Source organism: Kogia breviceps, chromosome 18, assembly GCF_026419965.1.
Source record: "Kogia breviceps isolate mKogBre1 chromosome 18, mKogBre1 haplotype 1, whole genome shotgun sequence".
Lineage (NCBI taxonomy): Eukaryota > Metazoa > Chordata > Mammalia > Artiodactyla > Physeteridae > Kogia > Kogia breviceps.
Genome location: NC_081327.1, coordinates 6,177,907 through 6,186,452, shown reverse-complemented (window position 1 = coordinate 6,186,452; position 8,546 = coordinate 6,177,907). Strand labels below are relative to the sequence as shown.

General features: G+C 47.6%; 1 pseudogene; it reads right to left on the bottom strand.

The window, feature by feature from the left end:
* Nucleotides 1–1,022: 1,022 nt before the first annotated feature.
* On the bottom strand, nt 1,023–1,531 carry LOC131745613 (ferritin light chain pseudogene; annotated as a pseudogene).
* Between the last annotated feature and the right edge of the window lie 7,015 nt (nt 1,532–8,546).

Here is an 8,546-nt window from a genome sequence, read left to right as displayed (position 1 = left end):
TCCTGCTTCTTGTTTGTACAGTCTGATTAACGTGATATTATTGATAGGGTGAACTAATGTGGTGGGTTTGTTTGGGTTTGGTTTGTTTTTATTTTTCTGTACGCAGGCCTCTCACTGCTGTGGTCTCTCCCGTTGCGGAGCACAGGCTCCGGACGCGCAGGCGCAGCGGCCACGGCTCACGGGCCCAGCCGCTCCGCGGCACGTGGGATCTTCCCGGACCGGGGCACGAACCCGCGTCCCCTGCATCGGCAGGCGGACTCTCAACCACAGCGCCACCAGGGAAGCCCTAATGTGGTGTTTTGAGGAACGTTTAAGCCAGTACTGTGAGCCACACATGTAATTAAAATTTGTTAACATCTCGTAAACTTGGCTTGGAGGACAATAACGTTAAGATGTCCATACTATCCAAAGCGATCTACGGATTTGATGCAATTCCTATCAAAATCCAGTGATTTTTTAAATCAAAATAGAAAAATCCAACCTAAAATTCATATGGAATCTCAAGGGACACTGAATAGCCAAAACAACCTTGAAAAAGAGGAACAAAGTTTGAGATCTCACACTTCCAGATTTCAAAAGTTATTATAAATCTACAGTAATCGAAACAGTGTGGTACTGGCATAAAGGCAGACATATGGAACAATGGAATAGAATAGAGAGCCCAGAAATAAACCCTGGTATGAAAGGTTGCCGAGACCGTTCAGTGGGGGAAAGGACAGTCTTTTCAACAAATGGTGTTAGGAAAACTGGATGTCCATGTGCAAAAGAACAAAGTTGGAGCCTTATCTGACACCGTATACAAAAATGGACTCAAAATTAAAGACCTAAATGTAAGAGCTAAAACTATAAAACTCTTTTTTTTTTTTTTTTCTGCAAAAAGCTTTATTGTTTCCATTTGGTCCATGGCTGGGGAGAGGGCTCCAGTGTGGTTAACAAGCTGCCTACTGGCTGCAGAGAGGGGCTTCAGGCAGAAGCCCTGACACCAGAGGGGCTCCTCAAAGGCTGCTGGGCTCTGCAGGCTCCTAGCCATGCTTGAGGGTGAGCCTTTGGAAGGGATACTCGCCCAGCCCAGCCTGGGGACCAGCCAGCTTGCGGAGGTCGATCAGGTGATCGATCGCCTATCTTCTTGATGAATTTCACCTGCTCATCTAGGAAGTGGCTCCAGGAAGTCGCAGAGGTGGGGGTCTGCATGGGCAGAACCCAGGACATGTAGATCCACAAGGGCCTGGTTCAGGTTCTTCTCCGTGAACACAGCGGCTTCCACAGCGTCCTGGCTTTTACCCTACTCATCTTGGGACAGCTTCTGCACGTCCTGGAAGAGGGCACAGCCGCCATGCTGGTTTTGCATTTTCGAGAGACGCTCGGCGCCCTCGAGCTTCTCCTCGGCCAATTCGCAGAAAAAGTGGACCACGCCAGAGAGAGGTAGGTGTAGTAGGCCCGCAGATGCATGTTGACCAGGCGGTTGACGGCGGCCTCCACCTCGGTGGAATAATTCTGACGAATCTGGGAGCTCATGGTTGATCGGTAATAGGGAGTTAAGCCCCCAAAATGGTGTTGGCTGGTCCCATTGAGCGAGGATAGCTGAGTGGCTGAGTGCGACTGGAAAAAAGGTTGGAGGCTGGTGGGAGGCTGGAGAAAAGGGGTGTCCCTGGGTCTGTTGAATTCAAACGCTGTTGAAGCAATAGACATATCGGGGTTGGGGGAAGGGCCGCAGAGCGCATTCTATTAAACTCTTAAAAGAAAACAGGGAGGGCTTCCCTGGTGGCGCAGTGGTTGAGAGTCCGCCTGCCGATGCAGGGGACACGGGTTCGTGCCCCGGTCCGGGAAGATCCCACATGCCGCGGAGCCGCTGGGCCTGTGAGCCGTGGCCGCTGAGCCGGCGCGTCCGGAGCCTGTGCTCCGCAACGGGAGAGGCTGCAGCGGTGAGAGGCCCGCGTACCGCAAAAAAAAAAAAAAGAAGAAAAAAGAAAACAGGGGAGGGCTTCCCTGGTGGCGCAGTGGTTAAGAATCCATCTGCCAGTTCAGGTTACAGGGGTTCGATACCTGGTCCGGGAAGATCCCACGTGCTGCCGAGCAACTAAGCCCGTGCGCCACAACTACTGAGCCTGCGCTCTGCAACAAAGAGAAGCCATTCCAAGGAGAAGCCTGCGCACCGCAACGAAGAGTAGCCCCCGCTCACCACAACTAGAGAAAGTCCGTGCACAGCAACGAAGACCCAACGCAGCCAAATTAAAAAACAAAAAAAAGGTTAAAATTGTAAATTGTATATTATGCGTATTTTGCCACAATTTATTTATTTGAAGTATCATTGTTTTATAATATGTTAATTTCTGCTCTATATCAAAGTGACTCAGTTATACATATATACATTCTTTTTTTTTCCATATTATGGTCTACTGGCTGAATATCAGCAGGTTAATTTACCTCTATTTTTTTAAATTGTATTTATTTTTGTCTGTGTTGGGTCTTTGTTGCTGCACGCGGGCTTTCTCTAGTTGCAGCAAGCGTGGGCTACTCTTCATTGCGGTGCGCGGGCTTCCCATTGCCGTGGCTTCTCTTGTTGCAGAGCACGGGCCCTAGAGCGCTTGGGCTTCAGTAGTTGCGGGGCATGGGCTCAGTAGTTGAGGCACGCGGGCTCTAGAGCGTAGGCTCAGTAGTTGTGGCTCTCGGGCTCTAGAGCGCAGGCTCAGTAGTTGTGGCACACGGGCTTAGTTGCTCCGCGGCATGTGGGATCTTCCCGGACTAGGGATCAAACCCATATCTCCTGCATTGGAAGGTGGATTCTTAACCACTACACCACCAGGCAAGTCCCCACATATACATTCTTTTTCATATTCTTTTCCATTTTGGTTTGTCACAGGATATTGAATATAGGTCCCTGTGCTGTAAGCAGGACCTTGTTGTTTATCCATCCTATATATAATAGTTTTCATCCGCTAATCCCAAACTCCCAATCCTTCCCTCCGCTACCCGCCCCCCTTGGCAACCACAAGTCTGTTCTCTGTATCTGTGAGTCTGTTTTTGTTTCACAGTCGTGTTGATTTGTGTTGTATTTTAGATTCCATATATAAGTGATATCATACGGTATTTGTCTTTCTCTTTCTGACTTCACTTAGTATGATCATCTCTAGGTCCATCCATGTTGCTGCAAATGACATTATTTCATTCTTTTTCATGGCTGAGTAATATTCCATTGTATATATGGGCCACATCTTCTTTATCCATTCATCTGTCGATGGACATTTAGGTTGTTTCCATGTCTTTTGCCCCAGTTTTAAAAGCCAGCCATTGCATTTGCTCATGCCTGGGCTGAGTTGGAATCACTGACCTTGCTGTGGTCATTGGGCATCGGTCACTGCATCAAGCTGAAGTGTCGGCTGGGAAGTGGGATGGCAGGACTCTCCCTCTCCATGGGGTCTATTTCACAAGTTTCTCTCCAACAGGGCAGCCTGACTTGTTCTATGGCAGCCCAAGGTTCCCCAGGGTACAAAAATGGAGCAGCCAGGCCTTCTTAAGCTTAGGTCTGGAACCATCCTAGCATCATTTCCACTGTATTCTTCCGGGTAAAGCACCTCACTAGGCCAGACTGAAAGGGAGGGACCTACAGAGAATATGAACACTAGGATTTATGGCTCTTTGAGCCTCTAATGAAACTGACTACCACAGCAGTTAAGTCTGTGTGCTGCTGCAGCCACATGCTGTGGGCTGGGGTGTGGGAGCTCCCTAGTTCCTGCTTTCATGATTGTAGGAGATAATGGCTACCCGGTAAGGGTGCTTTGGCAGTGCTGTTCTGAGAGACTTTCCCAGAGATGTAGCCCAGGGCCCTCTCCTCCAACCCTTCCTGACAGTCTCTGTCTTTATTTCCTTGTATTCAACCCATTCTGCTTAAAAGAACTAGGGTAGCCCCTATTACCTTCCCTTGAATTTTGACTAACTTGTAAACATTGCCACGAGGGCTTACTGCCAGGGGCAGGGGAGTTTGTTAGTTTCCTGGGGCTTTTGTAGCAAAACACTACACACTGGGTGGCTTAAACAATAGGCCTTGATCATCTCACAGTTCTGGAGGCCAGAAGTCCAAGATCAGGGTAAAGGCAAGGTTGGTTCCTTCCGGGGGCTGTGAGGGTGGCTCTGTTCCAGGCCTCTCTTCTAGCTTCTGGTGGCTCTCTGGCAACTTTTGGTGTTCCTTGATTTGTAGAAGCATCACTCTGCCTTTGTGTCCACATGGCATTCTCCCTGTGTGTCTGTGTCCAAACTTCCCCTTTTAGTATACGGACACCAGTCATACTGGATTAGGCCCATTCTCATTACCTCACTTTAAAAAAAATTTTATTGATTTATTTATTTTTGGCCACATTGGGCCTTCATTGCTGCACGGGAGCTTTCCCTCCTTGCGGCAAGCAGGGACTACTCTTCGTTGCAGTTTGTGGGCTTCTCCTTGCAATGGCTTCTCTTGTTGTGGAGCACGGGCTCTAGGCGCGCGGGCTTCAGTAGTTGTGGCACACGGGCTCAGTAGTTGTGGTGCACTGGCTTAGCTGCTCCGCGGCATGTGGGATCTTCCCAGACCAGGGATCCAACCCGTGTCCCCTGCATTGGCAGGCAGATTCTTAACCACTGCGCCACCAGGGAAGTCCCTACCTGATTTTAACTTGATTACCTTGGTAAAGACTCTGTCTTCCCAGTCAGTCATATTCTGAGATACAGGGGTAGGGGTTAGGACACCAAAATATATTTTTGGGGGGACACAATTCAATTTATAACATGGAGTAACACTTTTCAGAGGAGAAGTTTGATGAGTTTCACAGATCTACCCCAGATGGCTTACTCAAATAAAGTTCATTTCAATTTTCTTCTATTTTTCCTAAGATCTATTTGGAATTTATTTTATAGTAATATATCAGAAAAGGACCTAAATTTTATATATTTTAAGCAATAACACTGTGGTTTAATAAAAAGTATTTGGTCTTTGTCATTAATGCCTGGTGTAGGAGAGGGAAAAAAACACACCTTTCTTTCTTCTACCCTCTTATGTTCAGTGCATGGGGCCCTGCAAATTAGACTGATAAAGACAGAGTAACAGGGAAAAAGTTTTATTATTAAGTATGCATATGGAGGCCTTCATAGAAAAGTGAAGACCCAAAGAAGTAGATAGGCCTGAGAGCTTATATGCTTATATACCTTTTTTTTTTTTTTTTTTTTTTTTTTTTTTTTTTGCTTATCTACCTTTTTAACAAAGAACAATAAATTGTGGAGATGCAATGTGACAAAAGAAAAAGTTTTAGGCTAGGGGTGATAAGTTGTGGGAAAGTGACTAGGATATATATATGGGCAAAACTAATGGAAGATAAGACCCATCTTGGTGTCAACTTTCCATCTTCTTCATGGTCATAAAACTGCCCTGGGGGGACTTCTCTGGTGGCTCCGTGGTTAAAAATCCATCTGCCAATGCAGGGGACACGGGTACGATCCCTGGTCAGGGAAGATCCCACGTGCCGCGGAGCAACTGAGCCCGTGCGCCACAACTACTGAGCCTGCGCTCTAGAGCCCACGAGCCACAACTACTGAAGCCCGCATACCTAGAGCCTGTGCTCCGCAACAAGAGAAGCCACCGCAATGAGAAGCCCGCGCACCGCAACGAAGAGTAGACCCTGCTTGCCGCAACTAGAGAAAGCCCGCGCACAGCAACGAAGACCCTAAAAATTCCTAAAAGACAATATTCCTTGGAATGTCTCTGAGTGATAAAAGTGTTTTTGGTATGCTAGTGAGATGACTGTTGGCTGAGGGGCCTCTAGGTAGCTTCAGGAGGGGGCCTGGTCTCCAAAAAGACCAAGCAGTGATTAGAGTCTTGGGACTGGGAGCCTGTGCTCCGCAACAGGAGAGGCCACAACAGTGAGAGGCCTGCATACCACCAAAAAAAAAAAAAAAAAAAATGAGTCTTGGGACTGTCAGCCCCACCTTCTGGCCTCTTGGGGATGGGAGAGCGACTGCAGATTGAGTTCAGTCACCAATGGCCAGTGATTGACTCAATCATGTCTAGGTAATGGAACCTTCATAAAATCCCTGAATTGTTGAGCTTCTGAGTTGTTGAACATATGGAGGTGCTGGGAGGGTGGCATGCCCGGAGAGGGCATGGAAGCTCTGCATCTCTTTGCCCATGCTTCGCCCTCTCTATGCGTCTTTCCCCTTTGGCCCTTCCTGGGTTGTATTCTTTATAATAAGCCAGTAATAGTAACTGAAGTGCTTTCCTGAATTTTGTGAGTTCTTCTAGCAAATTATTGAGCCTGAGAGGCATGGATCATGGGAACTCCTGAATTTGTAGTTGGCTGGGAGGCAGTGGGGGAGGACTGGGCACCCCATTTGCAGCCAGAATCTGAGGTCTTAACCTGGGAGATCCGGGCTACCTCTGGATGGTTAGTGTCAGAATTGAATTGAGTTGCTAGACACCTAGCTGGTGTTGGAGAATCAGAGAATTAGTTAGTGTGGAAAAACTATCTTGACGTCAGGGGAGGAAAAAACTTTCAACACCCCAATAATATTTTGAATAATTTCACTATTCTTCTTTGCTTTATAATAACATACTTGTCAGATATTATTGTACATGAAATTTTAATATTTATCTTTTTAAAAATAAATTTTCTTTTTCTTTCTTTTTTTTTTTTTGGCATGCGGGCCTCTCACTGTTGTGGCCTCTCCTGTTGCGGAGCACAGGCTCCGGACGCGCAGGCTCAGCGGCCATGGCTCACGGGCCCAGCCGCGCTGCGGCATGTGGGATCTTCCCGGACCGGGGCACGAACCTGTGTCCCCTGCATCGGCAGGAGGACTTTCAACCACTGCTCCACCAGGGAAGCCCCGCACTGGGTCTTCATTGCTGCGCGTGGGCTTTCTCTAGTTGCGGTGAGCGGAGGCTTCTCATTGCGGTGGCTTCTCTTGTTGCAGAGCACAGGCTTTAGGTGCGTGGGCTTCAGCAGTTGTGGCTCACGGACTCTAGAGCGCAGGCTCAGTAGTTGCGGCGCACGGGCTTAGTTGCTCTGCAGCATGTGGCATCTTCCTGACCAGGGCTTGAACCCGCGTTCCCTGCCTTGGCAGGCGGAGCCTTAACCACTGTGCCACCAGCGAAGCCCATTTTATCATCTTTTTAATCTTCCTTCAGAACCACATGATTAGCATTACTTTATATTTTAATATATTGGCTTTAGACCCATCTTATTACTCTTCTGTAGAAAAAAAAACTTTTGCTTCTCTCATCTTATTTCTTCAGAAGACCTTTAGAATAATTAGATAAAATTCTTTAAAAAATAATCTCATTGGGATTTTGATTGAATTTTCATTAAAACCACGATGGAACTTGGATAGAATTAACACCAGGACAACATTCAGACTAGCTATCCAGGAAAATAATTACTCTCAGATATTCAAGCATGCTTTTTTTTTTAAAAAAATTATTTATTTATTTATTTTTGCTGTGCTGGGTCTTCGTTTCCGTGCGAGGGCTTTCTCTAGTTGTGGCATGAGGGGGCCACTCTTCATCATCGTGGTGCGCGGGCCTCTTGCTGTCGTGGCCTCTCTTGTTACGGAGCACAAGCTCCAGATGCGCAGGCTCAGTAATTGTGGCTCTCGGGCTTAGTCGCTCCGCGGCATGTGGGATCTTCCCAGACCAGGGCTCGAACCCTTGTCCCCTGCATTAGCAGGCTGACTCTCAACCACTGCACCCCCAGGGAAGCCCCCAAGCATGCTTTAAAAGATATATTTGGGCCTTAAGGGTACGGAATTGGATTACTCACAGCCGCTGGTGCTTGGCACACACTACAGTCATGTGGGCACAGTTATTAAGCTATTATCTCTTGGTTTCAAATTCGCTCCCTTGTGAATCTGGGACTCGGACTCTGCAAACCGCACTTCTTCTTTGCCGACTGGCTGTGTTCGACTCTGCCAATAGGGGGCACCAAAGGGACTGTAGAATAGAAGCCTGGAGGAAGCAGTGGGACTGGGCTCTTCCGGTTTGCTCTCTTCTTACCTTTTTTTTTTTTCGGTACGCGGGCCTCTCACCGCTGTGGCCTCTTCTGTTGCGGAGCACAGGCTCCGGACGCGCAGGCTCAGCGGCCACGGCTCACGGGCCCAGCCGCTCCGCAGCACGTGGGATCCTCCCGGACTGGGGCACGAACCCGCGTCCCCTGCATCGGCAGGCGGACTCTCAACCACTGCGCCACCAGGGAAGCCCCAACTCACTGATTTTTATTCTATTGGATTCTCTATGATTATATGTACAGTTATGCCATCTCAGAATAATGATAGTTTTCTTCCTTTCCTATCCTATAGTCTCTCATTTCTTACCTTACTGCAATGGTGTTAGAAGAATAGGGGTTACCTTTGGGGTAGAAGGAAAGGGTAGTGATTGAGATTCAGGGAATGCTGGTCAGGTGTAGTTTCTAAATCTTGGTGGTGGTTACAGAAACATGTCCATTTCATGATAATTCATTGAGCTGTTCACTTTTTTTTAAAACGACTGGCTTTTTAAAAAAAATTATTTATTTTTGGCTGCATTGGGTCTT